The 21,486-nt window shown below is 35.2% G+C and overlaps 1 pseudogene; it reads right to left on the bottom strand.

Moving 5' to 3' along the window:
- Positions 1 to 3,998: 3,998 nt before the first annotated feature.
- LOC127102017 (uncharacterized) lies at positions 3,999 to 4,906 on the bottom strand (annotated as a pseudogene).
- Positions 4,907 to 21,486: the final 16,580 nt, after the last annotated feature.

Genomic DNA, 21,486 nt, shown 5'->3' with positions numbered 1-21,486 from the left:
GCATTGGCATATTCATTTGAATGGCGTTCGACGAGGATTATGCTTAGTTTTCATAGAGATTTCTCTTGGGAGCCAGTACAATCCCAAAATTGGATTCGAAATCATTTCCCCCGTTAAACTTTGTAGTTGTTGAAGAAGTTGCAGGTAATGACGACAGAGAGGCGGTGATCGGTCGAATCATTTGCTGTGAATATCTGTGATTATTTCTGAACACCACCGCTTTTGAGATCTGGAAAGGTACGAGTGATGAAATTGAGCAGCCCGACCGAATCTACTAAGATTGTTCAGATCGGAAGGTTGAACACGATTCTGAATTGATGTTTTATGAGCGTTACAAATCAACACCAAGATCTAGATCTGAAATCGAGCATATCCCAGGAATCGAAAGTCAGTTCCTATAGACGACGCCACTTTTCCTTTGTAGAACTAGTAATTGAGGAGATTGCAGAAGCTACACCGAGACGAACCTTTGTAAATGATTTTGCAACGCGACATTGTGGATCGAAGGTTGCTATCACGATGCTCCTTAAATATAGAGTGTTGATCTTGAATCGACGTTGTTGATCGATGTCGGTCTTGAATCAGTCTTTGTCATCTCCGATACGGTGGACCTAGGGAGTACCTTCCTGCTTGGCACTACAACGCCCAAGCCAGTTAGGATTCAAGATAATCGTAATGAAAGTGAAGATTAGAAATTATGTACGTGGAAACCAAGGACGGAGCCAGAAAGTTTGAGTAGCGGGGTCAACGACCCTTTTATAAATAATATATTTTAATTTTATCTCAATCACTTGAAAGATATATTAATATTTTTTGCCTTAAACCAGAATCATTATGAAATTTTTTCAACTTGAAAAATCTTTTTTTACATGAACGACCCAAATTTAAAGCTTTCACGTTCATCAAGTATTTGAGGATTAAGAGTATATGATTCCTAGATTGGTTTTCTTTTTTAAAAAATGTTCATTGCTTATTACTAAAAATGAAAAAGAAATAACACAATTAAAATCATATTAAAAAACGGTTCATACTATTACTATAAAATAGTTAGAGACATAATAATTTCAAACATTAGTACAATCTCAGTTCAATAAGGTAACAAAATATTTTATTTTTTATTACAATAATAAAGTAAATAATAAATTTATAAAGATTAAAAAAAAAAAAACACCTTTTAGAATATCAACAATAAAGAAGAAATCAGTATTAAATACGCATTTTGTAGTAAGGGAAAAAGGAAGAGGGAGTGATTCGTTTGTGCTTCAAAAAAGTTAAAATTAATTAATAGGAATGGAAAAGAAAAGTTAATTACTTATTATTTTATTAAAAATATTTATTTTATTTAATATATAAACATATTATTTATAGCACTTAATACTAAATAATAATAATTATAGTGGGGGTATAGGCCCACCCTTTAAACAACGTACCTCCGTCCCTGGTGGAAACCCTTTGTGAAAGTATTTATATTTTGAGTTTGGTAGAGCAGGTTGAATGAATGGGCCTCGTAGTATTGGACCTTTGGTTGGCATGGAGTGGTGAGTCGCAAGGTCTTTGGCTTGCGTAAAACAATTTCCATCAGTCAATTATTGATTTCTTTAATCTATTATTTATTGAATACAAAAAATTAATATATAATTAAAGGATATGAGCAACTCGTATTATGTTAAATTTTTATTGTAAAATCTATCATTAAATTACTCTGAAATATAATAATAAATTTGTGTATTTTAAATAAATAAAGAAATTTCAAAAATTATATTTATACTATTTTGGTTCAATTCATACACACAAATTAATAAATTTTATTAACAATTAAATTTTATTTTCCAATGTTGATAATAATTGTATTTGAAACACACAACAATAATAATCAAGCATTATCCCACTAAGTGGGGTAGTTTACATGAGTTAACTTTTGTCATGATGTTATATCCATAACCATGCTTCTATCCAAATTGTTAATCTTAATATCTTTCTTAATGACTTCTCTTATAGTATTTCTAGGCCTTCCTCTTCCTCTAGTTGTTTGAATTCTCTCCACCTGATATACTCTCCTTACCACATAATCTAGAGATTTTCTCTCTATATGCCCAAATCAACCTAGTCTATTTTCCACCATCTTATCTACTATAAATGATACCCCAACACTCTCTTTATTCCGATTCTTTCTAGTGTTACCAGACATCCAACACAACATCCTCATTTTTGCTACACTTACTTTATTCTCGTGTTGATTCTTAAGCATCCAACATTTTACACGTACAACATTATGGGTCTTATTGCGGTCTGATAAATTTTTCCCTTCAACTTAAGCGGTACCTTTGCGTTACATAAGATCCCTAAATCCCTCCTCAATTTCAGCCACCTTGGTTGAATTCGATTATTTACATCCCCTTCTATTTCTCAATCATTTTGTATTTTAGACCCAAGATATTTAAACCGTGTGACTTGAGGGATGACATGGTCTCCAAGTTTCACCTCTAGATTAGAAATGCTTATTCTTTTGTTGAAATTACATTACATATACCCCATCTTAATTATGCTTAGGGGAAAACCATGTGTTTATAAGGCTCGTGTCAAGTTTCCAAACTCTCATTTAAATCCTTGTTCGACTATCCAAGTAGGACTATATCATCTGTAAAAAGCATACATCTTGGTGCTGGCTCTTGGATGTTTTCCGTGAGTGCATACAAAATTAAGATAAAAAGATAGGGGCTTAAAGTTGAACCTTGATACAAACCTATTGTAATAGGGAAATTGTCTGTCTCTCCACCTTGTATCCACATGCTAGTCGATACTCTTTCATACATATCTTGGATAGCTCGAATATGTGAAATTCTAACCCATTTCTTATCTAGGGCTTTCCACAAAGTCTCTCCAGGTACATCATAGGCCTTCTCCAAGTCAATAAAAATTAAGTGTAAATCTTGTTGGTCCATTCGATACTGCTCTATCACACGTCGTACTAGATGGATTGCTTCCACAGTCGACCTTCCTGGCATAAAACCAAATTGATTCTCAGTGACTAGAGTCTCTTTTATTATTCTATATTCAATCACTCTTCCCATAACTTCATGGTATGACTCATAAGTTTAATCCCTATAGAATTTTCACAATTTTGCATACCCATTTGTTCTTATATATTGGAACTAAAGTGGTTCTTCTCCATTCATGCGACAGTTTCTTTAACCACGTAATTTTATTAAAGAGTTTGGCGAGCCAATCAATACCTCTATCTCCAAGAATTTTCCATACTTCAATAGGTATATTGTCTGACTCAACCTCCTTACTGTTACTCATCCTTTTCAACGCTTCGTTTACCCTTTGTTTCTGAATCAAACATTAGTAATTATAGTTTTGATTCACTTCTCTAATGTCGAGCTTGGTAGAGCCCCGTGAGGTATTATATCCTTCATTAAATAAATTATAGAAATATGTCTTCCACCTATCTTTTATATCTTTTTCCTGAACCAAAACTTTGTCTTCTTCATCTTTAACACATTTTACTTGATCCAAATCTCTTGTCTTTCTTTATCTTTATTTAGCAAGCTTATATATAAAATTTTCTCCTTTCTTGGTTCCTAAAGTTTGGTATAATCCATCAAAAGCTTCGGTTCTTGCTTCACTCACCGCCTTCTTGGTCTCATTCTTAGCTTTCTTATACTTTTCACAAGTTTTGGCATTTTTACATCTAGACCATTTTTTAAAATAATCCCTTCTTACTCTAAGAAAGTTTGGACAACCATGAGGAAATGCAAATTATATGTGAAATAAGATGACTCAAGAGATTAGAAAAATGGCTAAAGAGACGTTGGAAGAATCAAGAGGTTTTGGACCTAGGGATAAGGAATCGTGGTGGTGGAACGAAAGTGTTCAGAGTAAAGTTAGAGTAAGAAGGGATTGTTTTAAAACTTTCTTATTTTTCACCCTTCAAATGCCACCACTTTATTTGTGGCGTTCCCATGTGACTTATTCTTTTTCACCCCCCTGTATTATTACATTATAACCAATACTCTATGTTGGATACTCAAGCTCTATCATGGAATAACTTTATAGTCCAAGCAAATCTTCATATTTGAATTCCTAATAAGGAAAAAAAATCTATCCGAGAACATGTCACCCCACGTTTGTATGTGATAAAATGCTCATCTCTTTTCCTAAACCGAGTATTTTCTATAGTAAGATCCAAAGTCGACGAAAACTCTAAAATGGATTTACCCCCAAAATTCACCTCCCCTAGACCATAGCCCTCATGCACGCTTTCAAATCCTCTTGCTATACTCCCTACATGACCATTTATATCTCCTTCTCGAAAAAGCTTCTCACATTGGAGTATATCCTGAAGTAAGTCTTCTAAATTCTCCCAAAATTTCACCTTAAGGTGTTCTACTAACCCAACCTGAGGTGCATAAGGACTAATAACATTAAAGGTGTATTGATCCGCTATAAATTTCAAGGCTATGATCCAGTCTCATACTCTTTTCACATCCATAATATCCTTCTTCCATTCCTTTCCACAATAATCTCCACCCATTTCTTAGTCTAACTTGTTCGGTGTACCAAAGCTTAAATCTTGAGTTGTCTAATTCTTTTGCTTTTTAACCTGTCCACTTAGTTTCTTGTAGGCACATAAAATCGATATTCCTTCTAACCATAGTATCCATTATCTCCATAAATTTATCAGTAATTGTGCCTATATTCCATGATCCATAACGAATTATACTCTCATGAACTAACTTCTTTATCCACACATGTTCACAAAAATATGGGAACCCTTGTTTATTTTTCACTACATCCAGACGGTGTTGTAGTGGACTTGCTCTTTTGACACTGTACTCGAGCCATACAACGGGTTGCTTCCGGACAACGACCTAACATTTACATCTTTTCGTAGTTGATCCATGTCATAGAGATTCTACAAAGTTTTACGTTAGCTGTCGACTGCCTAACACAACTCTCTCCTATTATCAAAAATTGAATTAATTTTTTTATGTATTTTTAATACACAAAAAAATTAAAAAAATATATTTGTAGTATTATGATTCAATTCATCCGCATGAATTAGTAAATTTCTTTAACAATTAATTTTTTTCCTTCTGAATATTAAGAATAGTTCTATTTGAAACACACAAACAAATATAAACAAAAGTTTATATATATATATATATATATATATATATATATATATATATATATATATATATATATATATATATATATATAAAACATATATTGAATGTATTCAAATAAATATGATTAAATGAAAATTAAACTATTTTTAATGTATGGAGAATTAAAATTATGATTTGATGAGATTAGTTGAACTTAAATGTAATATTTACAATTTAATTTGAATTCAAATTGTGCATATAAATGGAAAATGAATAACATTTTTAATAGGAAGCATTTTAATTATGAATAATCTCGCTTATTTATATATAATTTTAAAATTTATATTTGTAGTATTTTGATTCAATTCGTACACAAAAATCAATAGATTTTATTAACAATTAAAACTTATATAAATAATAAAATTGGTCTGAATATTGATAATAATTGTATTTTAAATACACAAAATTATATTTGTACTACTTTTATTAAATCCATACACAAAAATTAATAAATTTCATTAACAATTAAAAGTTATTTTCAAATATTGACAAAAATTGTAAATGAAACACACAAAAAATATAAACAAAAAATTAATTAAAGAAAAGTATATATTAATAAAATATATATTTGAATATACTCAAATAAATGTGTTTAAATGACAATTAAAATATTTTTAATATCTAGAGAATTAAATTATTAAACTATTGAGATTAATTGATTATAAATGTATTAATTACAATTTAATTTAAATTTAAATCATACATATAAATGGAAAATGAATAAGGATTTTGTAATACCATATGTTATTTCTAAGTCTTGCATTGACCATGAGACAATATGAATATTAATGATAGGACTTCAATTTTTCGAAAGTGGAGTTAAGCCACAACTACAAGAGCTAGATAGGTCATGTAACGCCTCAAACTACTTTCAGATTTGTTGATTGACCCCACAAACCAACATGAATCTTTTAAGCATGCGTTGCCCTCACTCATACAGTTTTCAGGAAACTTCCCAGAAGGTCACCCATCCAAATACTACTCCAAGTCAAGCACGTTTAACTATTGAGTTATTATTTGTTAGGCTACCAAAAAGAAGATGCATCTTATTGGTATACGTAATACCAATAAATCCTTATAAGCATTCCTTCAACCATATAGTCTCATCCCTGCACAACCTGATGATCCCTCTCTTTTCGATGTGAATTATACGACTCTGTCCTCTTCGGCCTTGAGTGTTACATCCACTCTCCTCCCTCTTCGGCCTTGGGTGTTACATGCCCACCAACTTCCGCTTGGTTCTTCCCCAAACCATATCGTATTGGGAGAGGTCTAACTCTGATATCATTTGTAACGCCCCAGACTACTTTCAGGATTGTTGACTGATACCACAAACCAACATGGGTCTTTTCAGCATGCTTTGTCCTCACTCACACACTTTTTGAGAAACTTCCCAGAAGGCCGCCCATCCAAATACTACTCTAAGTCATGCACGCTTGACTATGTAGTTCTTATTTGTTAGACTATCGAAAAGAAGATGCATCTTGTTGGTATAGGTAATACCAATCCATATTTATAATCCTTTCATCAACCATGCAATCTCATCCCTGCACAGCCTCATGATCTCTCTCATTTCGATGTGAATTTGGCGACCACTCTCTGCCCTATTTGGCCTCGAGTGTTACATCCACTCTTCGTCCTCTTCGACCTCGGGTGTTACAGGTCCACCCACCTGGAGACTTTCAGGATTTTGTCAATCCTTGAGATCACGAGATGATAACCCCAAGGATTCATATAGGCCACATAATATCATTTTGTTGAGCCATACATTCCTCCCCTCACGAAGTTGGATGGCTAGAGGTACAAATATTTTGGCCACATGGACGGAGAGAGAGCCAAAGACATAGCGAGAAAGCATGTAACTTAGAAAAGTTATGTGTTTATGATCTCCCACATGCTTTATCGAAGCATAATGCTCATCGATAATTATGTTGTAGGAAGTTTTCATAAAAACAAATCTGGGTTTGGTTTTGGTGATTTTTGAAGGCTCGAAAGGCTCTCCAGTTGGCCGAAGACCAACAATAGCGGCAATGTCGAAGATATTGGAACAAAATTGGTTTGTCCCTTATCCCTTGGGTTTTGATAATAACAAAGTATTTAAAGAACAACTGGGTGTACTAATGTTTGTTCAAGTGTGCAGGACCATAGACTAAAATTTCATGTAGAATCCAAGTATTGGTTATGACTATGAACAATTAAAGAGAAACTTAAAGACCAAAATACGATGGATCAGAAGCCGAAGACCAGACTCTGAAAGAATCAACTTATGAAGAGGTTAAGTCTGAAGGTCAGAGTCTGAAGGAGTCAACCTCTGAAGACTTTGAAGAAGTCTACTTCTGATGATCAAAACCTGAGCCAGTCAAAGCGCAAGGACCAAGGTGACTCTAATAGGTCACTATCAACCTTTGAGTCTACTTTGCCACCTGAAGACCTATGCTCTATTTTCTTTATAGAGTCTACTGGGATACAACTACTAATAACTTTTGTAGCAAAGGGTTTTCAAACTAGCCTTCACCTAACCTGACAATATGGTGAAAGATCCCAACGTCTCTTTTGAAGCTTCTCAAAGGACTCAATTGTGTTGCATCTTAAATGTCTCTTTTCTTCTCTACTTAAGGAGCTAAACACTTGAATAAATATACAACAATTGACATTAAAAAGATAATTTACTTTGTTAAAGCAAAAACACAAGCTGAACTTAGGATTTCTTATCCTTGTAAATGTTAGAAATCCCTAAGTCATAAAGAGTCTATTTATGTTATATTCTCCATACGTCTCTGATTGTATATCAAGTGTATCCACCCAACAATCATTTATTTGTTAGGTAGATTGTTAGAAGTCTCTTACTAAGTGTTTGAGATTTTGAAGTCTATTGCTTGTGTGCTTGAGCATTGGAAGTCTCTTGCTTGTGTTCTTGAGCAAGGAAGTCTCTTACTTTAGTGTTTGAGCAAAGGAAGTCTCTTGCTTGTGTGCTTGAGCATATAAGTCTCTTACTTTAGTGTTTGAGCAAAGGAAGTATCTTGCTTGTGTGCTTGAGTAAATTGTAATCTTGTATGATTATAGTGAAAATCTCTTGTAAGTACAATGGGATTGGATTACTCTCAAATTATGAGAAAAACCATGATAACTCTGTGTGTTATTCTTCTTTCTTGCATTTCATATTCGTTTCCTACCTCTAACTGAATTGGACTCTATAACATTGTGTTTAGAATTTGACCAAGAGTTTTAAAAAGAAAAAAAAGTCAACACAATTCAACCCCCTTCTCGTTCTTTTCTCAACTTCAAATGGCATCAGAGCACGGTCTGTGCTTAACACTTAACAGTGGTGCAGAAAAGATCTTGAGAAAAACATATTGAATCATGTCTGGTGTTTCTGATTCTGGAAGTGGTACTCCTAATCTACATGCTTACATAATCATGATTATAGCAATTCAGAAAAGAATAATTATACAACTAGACCTCCAACTTTCAGTGGGGACTATACTGAGTTTGAATGGTGGAAGAGCAAGATCTTTACTCATATCATAGGTCTTGGTGATGCGTTATGGGATATTCTAGAAGATGTCATTGATATTCCAGTCAATGGATTTTGAATGATGTCTGATAGAAAAATCCCACACTATCTGAGAAAAATATATATAGAAAACATCATAGAGTTAGATGCATCTTGGTTGATGCTCTACCTCATTCCGAGTACATCAAAGTCATTGATAAATCTACATATTAAACCATTTTCAAATCCCTGTGTGCTACTTATGAAGGTAATCAACAAGTTCAAGAAGCTAAGGCTAACCTTTTGGTTCAACAATATGAGCTGCTCAAAATGAAGGAGGATGAAGACATTGAAACCATGTTTTCTAGGTTTCAAGTTCTTCTATCTGGACTTCAAGTTCTGAGTAAGATCTATTTCAAGAATATTCTTAGGAGTCTTCCTGTCAGATACAAACCTAAAGTGACAACCATTCATAAGGCTAAATACTTAAACATATTAAGTCTTGAAAGTCTTATCATTAATCTTCAGATCCATGAGATGGAGCTCAATGAAGACAAACCAGTCAAAAAGTCAAAGCCTCTAGCTTTGAAATATATTGTTAAAGTTTCCTAGGCTCCTCAAGTATGGGAGTTTAAATAAGCTTCTCATGTAGAAGGTTCTGAAGATGACTCAGATGACGAGGAAATGACCTTTATTATCAAAAGGTTTCAGTATATGGCCAAGAAGAACATGATATTCTCTGGTATAAGTAGTGGCTTTAGAGGATCTAGTTCCAGAGAAAAGAAGGATGATAAAAAAGGATGCTTCAACCGTAAGAAGCTTAGTCACTTCATTGCTGAATGTCCTAAACTACAAAATGACAAATCAAAGAAGGGAAGCTTTCAGAAAGATAACTTCAGAAACAAATTCAAGAAAAGTATCATGGCAACATGGGATGAACTTGATAATGAAGAAGACTCTGAAAAGGATGAAGAGCAAGCCAACCTTGCCTTGATGACTCTTACATCTTCTGAAGTAGAATTTGACTCAAATTCTGGTTCAGAGTCTGAGGAAAAGGATGAGGTATTTTCTAAACTATCTCGTTCTAATTTAACTACTTTTATTTAAGATCTCATGGGAATATGTCAAGATAAAGCTAGACACATGAAAATACTGAAAAAGCAATATGATCTTTTGAAAGAAGAATTAAGTTATGTTCAAAGTAAAAATGAAGCTCTATAAAAGGATCATATTGCTCTAGTAAAGTAAGTGTTTGATAAACCTCTTTATGAGCATGAAATGGTTCTTCAAGATTTAATAATAAATGGTTTTAATAGAACTAAACTTGCTTCCATGATTTATATAGTAGGTAGAAGCAAATGGGAAGGTCTTGGTTACTCACAAAAATCTTTTAATCCAATGTTTAAAACCTTGAGTAAACCAACATATCATTCCTCTTCAAGCTCTGCTCAACAAGGGCTTAACTCTTATTTTGTACCTTCTATTGAGAATGAAAATGTTTTAAATCATTTAGAACCTAAAGTTGTTGGGTCAAGGGTTGTGAAGAAACCAAAATCTATGACTCTAAAGTCAAAGGTTCTGAAGAAGCTAGAACCTAAGATATCAAGAGCTAAGGTTCTGAAAGGTTAAGAACCTAAGTCCAAGGTTCATTCAAGACAACAAACTTTCAAATTAATAGTCTTGAATGATCCTAAGCGTTATCACATGAGAGAAAAGGTACAAAACAAGAAGAAATCTGTCAGAACTAACCATAAAGGCCCATAAGACTATGGTACCTAAATCTCAAATTTTCTTTGCTACAAATATGCTTCAAGAGAGAAGAAAAGAAACAGCCACCGTACCTGGACAGTGACTACTTATGATATATGACATGAGAAAGGCTTATGTTCCAAACCCTAACTCTGAAAGAGGGAGGAACTGTGGGATTTGGAGGAAACCAGAAAGGAAAGATCACTGGTATGGGTATTATTGGCAACTCCTCTATTTTAATTAATAATGTTTGACTTATAGATAAACTTAAACATAACCTACTGAGCATTAGTCAATTTTGTGACACTAGTTATGAAATCATGTTTAATAAGAAAAACCGCGTCATGAATAAATCTGACAAGTTCATAGTGTTCAAAGGTAAGAGAAAGGGCAATGTTTATAAAATTATTTTTTTTGAATTGGTTGATCAGAAGGTACTTTTCCTTCTATCAGTGAGTGATGAGAAGTGGCTCTGGAGCAGAAGGTTAGGTCATGCTAACTAGAGATTAGTCTCTAAACTTAGCAAGTCAAAACTTATTAAAGGATTTCCATACCTAATTATCACTCAAATTCTCTTTGCGGATCATGCCATGTAGGGAAAATTAGTAAAAATTATTTCAAATCTAAAAACATTGTCTCTACCTATAGACCCTTAGAACTACTTCACATTGATTTGTTTGGTCCTGTTAGTACTGCATCAATCAATAAGAAGAAATATGGTTTAGTCATTGTTGATGACTATGGCAGGTGGACTTGGGTTAAATTCCTTAGAACCAATTATGAATTATATGATGTGTTCAACATCTTCTACATACAAGTATGAACTGAAAAAGAATAAAAAAAATTAAAGGTAAGAAGTGATCATGGTGGTGAATTTGAAAATGAGGCATTTGAATTTTTTTGTGAAAAACATGGAATTTTCCACGAGTTCTATTCTCCTAAAACTCCACAACAAAATGGAGTTATAGAGAGAAATAACAAATATTTATAAGAAATGGCCAGAACCATTATCCATGAAAAGAACTTACCAAAGTACTTGTGGGCAGAAGTTGTGAACACAACATGTTATGTTCAAAATAAAATCTATATTAGACCTATTCTGAACAATACTTCATATGAGTTATTCAAGGGAAGAAAGCCATGCATTTCTTATTTTCATTAATTTTGGTGTATATGTTACATCCTAAACAATAAAGTCTATCAGAAGACATTTGATGCCAAAGCTTAGAAGGGTATCTTTTTGGGATAATCTGAACTCTCAAAGGCATACAAGATGTATAACTCGAAAACCAATATGGTTGAAGAGTCAATACACATTAAATTTAATGACAAAGATCCTGACAGTAAAATGTTAGAGCTAGTTGATTTTTTTAAAGAAATATGTGTATCTGAAGACACATCAAGAGCTAGAGGTCCAAAAGCTGGAAGTTCATAAGCTAGCAATCCATCAGAAATTGGATGCTCATAAGTTATCAGAACTTCAAAAGCTAGTGATCTAGAGTTCGATGCTACCTTAGAAGCTCATCTTGATGATGAAGAATATGAAGAAGCACAAGATGGGTCCTCATATGCATCACAATTCAAGAAGATTGATCGGTAAATTAGCAAGTGTACTAATCTGCCAATGTAGTAATAAAAAGGGGAAATCTCCAGTATCAATCTCAAGGACTGCTTGACGGTCCAAAGTTCTGGATTAATTTCAGTTAAATAAAATCTTGGTTATTTTGGGATTGTTTTGGTGAAATTAGAAAATAAATAGCGAACAAAGCAAATAAAGTACTTGAACGGTTAAGACATATATGAGTAGTATGCTAGGGGAGGTGTATGATTCAATCATGTAACAATTCTGAACTCATAGTGCAATAACACATTTTAGATAATTGATTACCGATTCTTAAGGGTGTTTACTCCTAAGTCCTTAGGGAGAAAACTTTTAATCATTCAACCTAATTACTATGTCCATAGAAAATCAAGGATGAAATTAAGAATTATTATATCAAGAATAATCCGATTATTATAGGGTATCCCTAGTCCTAGGTGATATGTACTATGTAATATTCTCAATCAGATCATGAATAATGGCGGTCCGGCCTAATTATTTCACATACATCAAACTTTGTTTGTCCGACAGAGAAAGCAATAAGAACATTCATGAGAACAAATCAATTATAATAAAAATTATTGTTATTTCACAAAGTAATTCAAAATCATTAGAAATCTGAATCAGGGATACCCCCTAGCAATTGAGGGTTTAGCTACTCAAAAAAAGAAAAGAAAACATTACAAAGAATCAAGATGAAAAGGTCTTCAATGATGAAAATCCTTAAAGATTTAGCTCCACCTTGCTTCTAGTGTATTCTCCCACTCCTAATTCATGCTTTTCCATCAAAAATCAAGCCCATACCTCAAAACATCATTTTATGGCTTTAAATACGTCAAGCGGGGCTTTTTTTGTTGCCATTATGGGTCCCCATACGCGTATGGGGCATATGGTGTGCGTATGGGGCGTATGTGTGAAGACAAGCTTCTCAAAGTGTTTTGATAAAGACGTGCTCTACAAACAAATATGCATTGCAAAAAGAATGGCTCAAGACTCAAGCTCAATCACAAGCTTCACTTTTAAAAGCATTTCAAAGTCTTGAAAACTGCTATTGATTTGATCAAATTATCAAGGTATTAAGTTCTTAATCTCTCTATGGTCAGTCAAGTTCTCTAGGTTTTCATCCATACATATTTAGGCCTCTTAAACATTTTCCATTGGGGCCTTACAATTCACCTTAAATGCATTATGCCATCCTCTTTTTGTGGTAATCAATTACCAGTCTTAAGGTAATCGATTACCAGCTATGCGTGCTGCCCTGTGTGACAAATTTTAAAGCACGTAATTGATTACATCTTTTGGGTAATCGATTACACAGTTCATTTTTTCAAAAAATTTAAACATTGGCTCAGGTGTAACTGATTACACCATATTGGGTAATCAATTACCACTAAATCAGTGGTAGAAAGAATTGCATTCTTTCATGGAAACTCTTTCTGAAATGTGTTCTTGAAGCATGCCATCCTTTAATGTATCATGACCATTTAGAAATGTGTCTAAGGGTTATATATAACACATTTTTTCAGAATTTGAAGACACCTCCTTTACACAAACATTTTCAAATAATCTTCTTCTTCATTTTTTCAAATTCTCTCAAGTGTTCTTGAGTAAATTTTTTGGTGAAACTTTTTACACAGAATTTTCATACACATTCATATAGTTTCATCCATATCATCATTAGATTACTTGTATGTCATAAAGAAGATTGATTACTGTAAAATATAAGATCAATCAATAGATTGGAGATTATTCCATTTGTCAAAAACTTGTAAAAACTCATACTGTTGTTACTTTCCTTGTTGTCCAAGATTGTTGGAAATAAAAGGTTCATTAAAAGGGAGGAAGGATTGTCCTCTTTTTGAACTTAGTGAAAAATCCAAGAGGATTGTTATTAGTGTGATTGTTAGTATCTATATAGAAAGACTAGGAAGAGTCTTGTAAAAGTCCTAACAATAGTAAAATCTCTTTCATGTTAAAAGGGGACTGGAGTACTCTCGATTCGTGAGGGGAACCAGGATATCTCTCTGTGTTCTTTACTTTCTGCACTTTACTGTTTATTGCATTGTTGATTCTAAGTGTTGGCAGCAATTTTGGTCAAAACAAAGAGTGTTCACAAGATGTTGCATGTGATGTCTTAACATAAGATATCTTGTACCTGCTGGAGTTTAAAAATATAATTATGCAGGATTATTTCAGGATGTCATACACGATGTCATGACATCTAATATTATGTACCTGCTGGATATTTAAAATGGAATTATGCAGGATTGTTCCAGGATGTCAGACCTGATGTCATGACATCTGTACACAGAACATTCAGGGTGAATGTTATGTGTTATGTGATTGCGCTTTTAATGGCAATCTATGTATGATTAAAGATCTGATTCACAATCGCATTCAATCATTAATTACAACCTGATTTACTTATTTTCCAAAGAGATCTAATCAGCTGTCATGAGAAGATTTGAATGGAAAATAGTTTTAGGGTTTTAGGATGTCCAAGCCCAGCTGAAAGCTTCTATAAAAAGGACATGGAAAACCTGATTTGATACACAACCAATACAGAGCGAAATATTGAGAGAGAATAAGGGTTTGTGTCTTGTGTGGTCGTGTGACTTGTAAGCCATTCAATTCATCCATAGATGATTGAATTGGTCTGATTTGTGAGTTATAATTTGTCACTCAAAGCTTTTAAGCATGAGTGTGTGTCTACTTGATTGAAGTTGTTAAGTAAGATCAAGTGTGTGTCCACTTGATTGAAGCTGCTAAGTAAGATCAAGTGTGTGTCTTTGAAGAGTGTCTTCTTTTCATAAGTAATTGTTGTTTAATATCACAGGTGTGATTGAGGGGGAGTGAGTGGGTTCTCATATCTAAGAGTTCTTATGTAGAAATCACACGGGTAGAGATTAGGTGAAAAAGACTGTAACTTGTGGAGTGTACTGAGAGTCTTTGAACTGATTCTATTTAGTGGATTTCCTTCCTGGCTTGGTAGCCCCCAGACGTAGGTGAGTTGCACCGAACTGGGTTAACAATTGCTTGTGTCTCTTGCATTACTATTCTTTATCTTTATCCTGTTTACATTATTCAGATATTAGTGTCGTGACATTACCTTCGACATCTCATATCTGATACCAGAATTTGAATTGGTATCAGAGTAGGCATCCTGCTCTGGTTCTGGGTGAGATCTAGGGATAATACTTTCTGGTACTATAGAGAGAGATGGAGGATCTGTTCACAGGCCACCGATTTTGGATGGATCTAACTATGACTATTGGAAACCTCGAATGGTAGCTTTCCTAAAATCTCTGGATAATAAGGCTTGGAAGGTTGTGTTAACAGGCTAGGTACATACAATAATTACTAAGGAAGGAGAAGCCACAACTGACAAGAAGCCTGAAGAACAATGGTCCAAGGAGGAGGATGATCTAGCCCTTGGAAATTCTAAAGCATTGAATGCCATATTCAATGGAGTAGACAAGAATATCTTCAGGCTGGTAAACAACTGTGAGGTAGCTAAAGATGCTTGGGACATTCTCAAAACCACTTATGAAGACACCTCTAGAGTTAAAATGTCTAGACTACAGCTGCTCACCACCAAGTTTAAAAATTTAAGGATGAAAGAAGATGAAAATATTCATGAATTTCATATGAGTATCCTTGAAATTGCTAATGCCTCAGGAGCCCTGGGAGAGAAGATGTCAGATGAAAAATTAGTAAGAAAAATACTGAGGTCACTCCCTAAGAGATTTGCTATGAAGGTGACAATCATAGAAGAGTCTCAAGACATCTCCAACATGAGAATTGATGAGCTAATTGGTTCCCTCCAAACATTTGAGATGGGAATGAATGATGGATCTGAAAAGAAAACCAAAACCATAGCCTTCATGTCAAACATAGAGAAGGAAAATAGTCAGGATGTTGATGAAGATCTGGCAAATGATGTAGCAATGTTGGGAAGACAGTTCAACAGACTATTGAAAAAGATGGATGTAAGATCTAAGGCTAATGTCAAGAACATATCATCTGACATCAGTAAATCCAACAATGCTGGAAGAAGAACAAGGTCAGATGATAAGCCCAAAGAAGGAAAAGAAGTACAGTGCTATGAATGTGATGGGTATGGACACATTAGAACTGAATGTGGAACCTACCTCAAGAAGCAGAAGATGAGTCTTGCTGCTACTTGGTCTGATGAGAGTGAAACAGAAGAGTCTGCAAATCTGGTGACTGCCTTGACTGAAAGATGGGGTTTTGATGAAGACTCAAGTGATGATGAAGTAGCCTTTGAAGAGTTGGCCACTACCTACAGAAAGTTGTGTCACAAAAGTGCAGAGGTGTGTAAACAGGTTGAAATCCAGAAGAAGGTAATAACTCAACTTGAGAATGAGAAGATAGAACACTTGGAAACCATCTCCAAATTAAAAACAGAAGTAGTGGTTCTGAATGCCAAGCTAGATGAAAGTCAACAAGTTAAAAGCTAGAAGGAAGTGATAGTACAACTGGTGAATGAGAAGGCAGAACATGTGGAAACCATCTCCAAGTTAAAAACTGAAGCTATGTTCTTGAATTCTAAACTGGAAGAGATGACCAAGTATGTAAGAATGTTAAACAATGGATCTGATTCCTTAGACAAGATTCTCCAAATTGGACAAATAACAGGAGACAAATCTGGCATTGGGTATATGAATCTAAGCCTGAGTGCAGTTACACTGGTGGCAAACCTAAATCCAAACCTAAGTGCAGCCATATTAAAAGCAAACCTGAGATGTCACATCATATGTCACAACATCAGAAGGGAAGACAACAGAAAGGGAAACACCAAAGATGGAGATGCCATTACTGTGGAAAGTTTGGCCACCTGAAGCCCTTCTGCTATAAGCTGTATGGTTATCCTAGCCCTGTTCATCATCATACTCACTATCAACCAAGACCCAAACATCACAGGCTTGTCAACAAGAAGCAATGGGTTCCTAAGACTAATGTTACAAGTCTAATAGCTCTTACTTCCTTCATAATTTTAGCCAAAGAAGATTGGTATTTTGACAGTGGATGCTCCAGACACATGACTGGAAACAAAGACCTACTAACTGGCCTTCATCCTCATGCCATGAGTTATGTAACCTTTGGTGATGGAGCAAAGGGTGAAATCAAGGGGATTGGTAAGCTTGATTGCCATGGAGTTCCTGACCTTGACAATGTCCTACTTGTTAAGGGCTTGACTGCAAATCTAATAAGCATCAGTCAACTATGTGACCAAGGTCTAAATGTTAACTTCACTAAAACTGAATGTCTGGTTACTAACAAAGAAAGTGAAATGATCATGAAAGGAATTAGGACCAAAGACAACTGTTACATATGGGGCTCTCAAATTGGTTATTCCTCAAAGTGTACCTTAGTCAAAGAATAAGAAGTGAAGACATGGCATAAATGTTTAAGCCATCTGCATCTTAAAGAGATGAAGATGATTATATCTTCTAGAAGAACTCCCAAATTGAAGATTGATGAAAGAAAAGTCTGTGGAAAATGTCAGGAAAGGATGTCACACCAGAAACTCAGACATGACATCACTTCCAAAGGTTTGAAACTCCTCCATATGAATAATATTGGGTTTGGTAGGAGGTTGGATCAGATGGTTAAACATGTTGCTAGTCAAATGCAGTCTGAAGTTGGAAAGAACTTTGTTGGACTTGAGCTACAAGTCAAGCAAATAGAAGGGTTTATGTGTCTATCTCAAAGCAAATGTGCCAAGAACAATGTTAAGAAGATTGGGATGGAGAGTGAAAGGACACCTGCTCCTACACATTTGAAAGATGAAAATGGTGTTTGTGCTATATATCAAGCTGAATATATAGCAACTGGAAGTAGCTGTTCTCAACAGGGTTGGTTGAAACTAATGTTGACTAAATACAATGTCACACACGATGTCATGACATTGTACTATGACAACCTGAATGCTACAACTATGTCCAAAAATCCTAATCAGCACAGCTGGACAAAGCACAATGATTTTTGTCATCACTTCATTAGAGAATTTGTGGAAGACAAAATCATAGCACTAAAGCATGAGATGCAATTAGCTGACAAATTTGTAAGGGTTTTGGATGCTAATAAGTTTAAATGTTTAAGAGGGAAATTGGGGATTTGTATTCATGAGAAGTTATAGCAATTAAAGTGGAGTGGAAAAGGTAATAAAAATATTGTCTTCCCACTTATAAGAAAGTGCCACATTTATGATAAATCATTACCTATTATTGGAACTAGTATCTATGCCATTTCCACACGCTACCTCAACACAACCATTTCCATCTTCGTCCAACTTCTCAGACAACCTCTACTAGGGAAAAGAGATTTTTTTCAAAAGTTTAACAAAATGTCACAACATCCCTCATCCTCAGGATTAAAACCCACTCACAAAGGAAGAACTCCCTCCATGGAGTTTCTGGATGAAGATATTCTGGAGGTTATTCCCCTCTCTGTTATTCCAGGCGACGTTCCTGGCCCTTCTTCCACGGCTGGAAGTAATCAAGGTAACATTCCTGATAAATCTTCTCATAAGGATGACATGCACTTTACAGATCATTCCATTAGGAACCTAGTAACTAGGATTCTAAACGAAGGGCATGCAGTCAAGGGTGTTTCTACCCCTCTATCTAGAAGGGACCCCTCACCTGAGGTGGAACCCCAAACTGAGAAAGATGATGTTTCATCTAGATCAAAGAAAGAAGTGGGTGCTGAGGGATTATGCTCTCTAGGTAAAACCTTGCCTAGTAAGAAACCAGTAGATGGTTCTCATGAGACTGCCGAGAATGTTATTAATCTGGAGGAAGAGAGTTCAGAGGAAGAGGATGACACCTTGGTTCATCATGTAAAACCAAGTGTTGCTAGGAAATTGAAAACCAGAAAAGGGAAGACTGTGGCTGAAATGATGACAGCAAGAAAAGGTAAAAAGGTTGTTGGTGTAGGACCCTCCAAATCATGGAGTAAAGTAGAGGTTAGGAAGAGGAAGGTCAGAGAGATTTCTGACTCTGATGTCGAAGACAATGTCCCAGACATCTCTCCTGCTAAAAGGCAGACTATGAAAAAGTCCCCAGCCAAGGTTGCAGCTGTGCACTTAGACAACATCTCTTTCCACCTGGAAGATGGTGCTGCCAAGTGGAAGTTTATTATTCAAAGGAGAGTTGCTGTTGAGAGGGAGCTAGGGAAAGAGGCTGTAGAGGTGAAGGAAGTCATGGAATTGATTAAGGCTGCTGGACTGATGAAAACTGTTGTTGCTTTGCCCCAATGCTTTGAAGGGTTAGTAAAAGAGTTTGTTGTGAATATCCCAGAGGATATTTCTGAAAAGAGTAGCAAGGAATTTTGCAAGGTCTTTGTGAGAGGTAGATGTGTGAGGTTCTCCCCAACCATAATCAATAAGTTCCTAGGGAGAGGAACTGAAGGAGGTGTGGAGTTAGAGGCTACAGACAATGAAGTCTGTAGGACTATTGCTGCTGGCCAAGTCAAGGAATGACCTAGTAAGAAGCATCTATCAGTTGGCAAATTAACTGTCAAATATGCCATCTTGCATAAGACTGGTTCAGCTAACTGGGTGCCAACTAATCATATCTCAACAATCTCTAATAGTCTTGGATGAATCATTTATGCTATTGGAACCAGACTAAACTTTGACTTTGGAAGGTTTATGTTTGAACAGATTGTTAGACATGCCTCCACTAATGCAGTAAAGCTGCCTATTGCCTTTCCATCTATCATCTGTGGAATTATCTTAAGCCAGCAACCAGGCATTCTCAACACAAGTGATATTCCTAGCAGAAGGAAGCCTCCACTGTCCATTCACTATAAGCTGTTTGAAGGAAGCCATGTCAATGATGTTGTCATGACATCTGCAAGGAAGGAGTCTGCCTCTCAAGGTGGCTTGATTAATCAATTGAAGGAAACTTGTAAGGAGCTGGATACTAGTATTAGGGTTGCCAAGGAAAGGAAAGAGGCTTTAGAGGTTCTCATTAGTAGTTTAGAGAAGGAAGAGATGGATAAGGCTGGTGAAACCAAGGATTCAGATGCCAATACCACAAGTGAGAGGTCCAATGCTCAATCTAGTGGCAGTTCTGATTCTGAAGGTGAAGATGATGCTACTTCCTCAGACTGAGTGGTAATGGTTCCCCCTGTTATGAAGACTGTGTGTGCTGTGTGCTGTTATGAAGACTGTGTGCTGTTGGTTTGGTTGTTCTGGATACTGTTCTGGATGCTGTTATGAATGTTTTGGAAGCTTGGATGTTTTGTTGTTTTTTGGCTAATGTTTGTAATTTGTGGCAGTCCTTACTGATGCCTTGATGTAATATTTGGGCTCTTAATGAGTTCCATGGATTTATAATTATCTCAGCTATTGCAGCTGTGTATAATTATGGTTTGTATCTCCTAACATTTATGTTTTAACATTTTATATGTTATAACATCTGTTGTGACATTCTCTGCTAGGCTGATTCACATTTATTTTGTATAATTGGTCACCTTTGGTCTATTTTGACTAAAAAGGAGGAGAAGTGATTATGTGGAGCAGTTAAATTTGTGGAGCTGTGTGGAGATGTATGTGCTGGTGTAGCTGAACAGATGAACAACTATTGTTGAAGGATGTATTTGATGTAAGACAAAATGCTGTTCTGTTTACATATGTTGGAGGAGATGTCTGATGTGGTGCACAGGTGATGTTGAAGCAGATGTCAGAGGGTGACTCTGATTGTTACAAGTGCTGTTATTACAGGTGCTGTTATTGTTAAAAGAGATGTCTGTGTTGTACAGACTTAGGGGGAGAAGAAGTACCCATGTGCATTTGTGTGTTTTACTAGTTGCTATTATAGCTAGTAATTCTGTTTGTTTGCTTCTGCTGTTGCTTAAACTGCTGTTATGCTGTTTAACTGCTGATGTGTTTTTCTTGTGAACAAAATGGACAGATATATGTTTTAGCCAAAATTTGCCAAAGGGGGAGTTTGTTGGTTCTAAGTGTTGGCATCAATTTTGGTAAAACAAAGAGTGTTCACAAGATGTTGCATGTGATGTCTTAACATAAGATATCTTGTACCTGCTGGAGTTTAAAAATATAATTATGCAGGATTATTCCAGGATGTCATACACGATGTCATGACATCTAATATTATGTACCTGCTGGATATTTAAAATGGAATTATGCAGGATTGTTCCAGGATGTCAGACCTGATGTCATGACATCTGTACACAGAACATTCAGGGTGAATGTTATGTGTTATGTGATTGCGCTTTTAATGGCAATCTATGTATGATTGAAGATCTGATTCACAATCGCATTCAATCATTAATTACAACCTGATTTAATTATTTTCCAAAGAGATCTAATCAACTGTCATGAGAAGATTTGAATGGAAAATAGTTTTAGGGTTTTATGATGTCCAAGCCCAGCTGAAAGCTTCTATAAAAAGGACATGGAAAACCTGATTTGATAC

This window comes from Lathyrus oleraceus, chromosome 7 (genome assembly GCF_024323335.1).
Source record: "Lathyrus oleraceus cultivar Zhongwan6 chromosome 7, CAAS_Psat_ZW6_1.0, whole genome shotgun sequence".
Classification (NCBI taxonomy): Eukaryota; Viridiplantae; Streptophyta; class Magnoliopsida; order Fabales; family Fabaceae; genus Lathyrus; species Lathyrus oleraceus.
The sequence above is the reverse complement of the archived record's forward strand: the minus strand, read 5'-3'. Positions and strand labels throughout refer to the sequence as shown.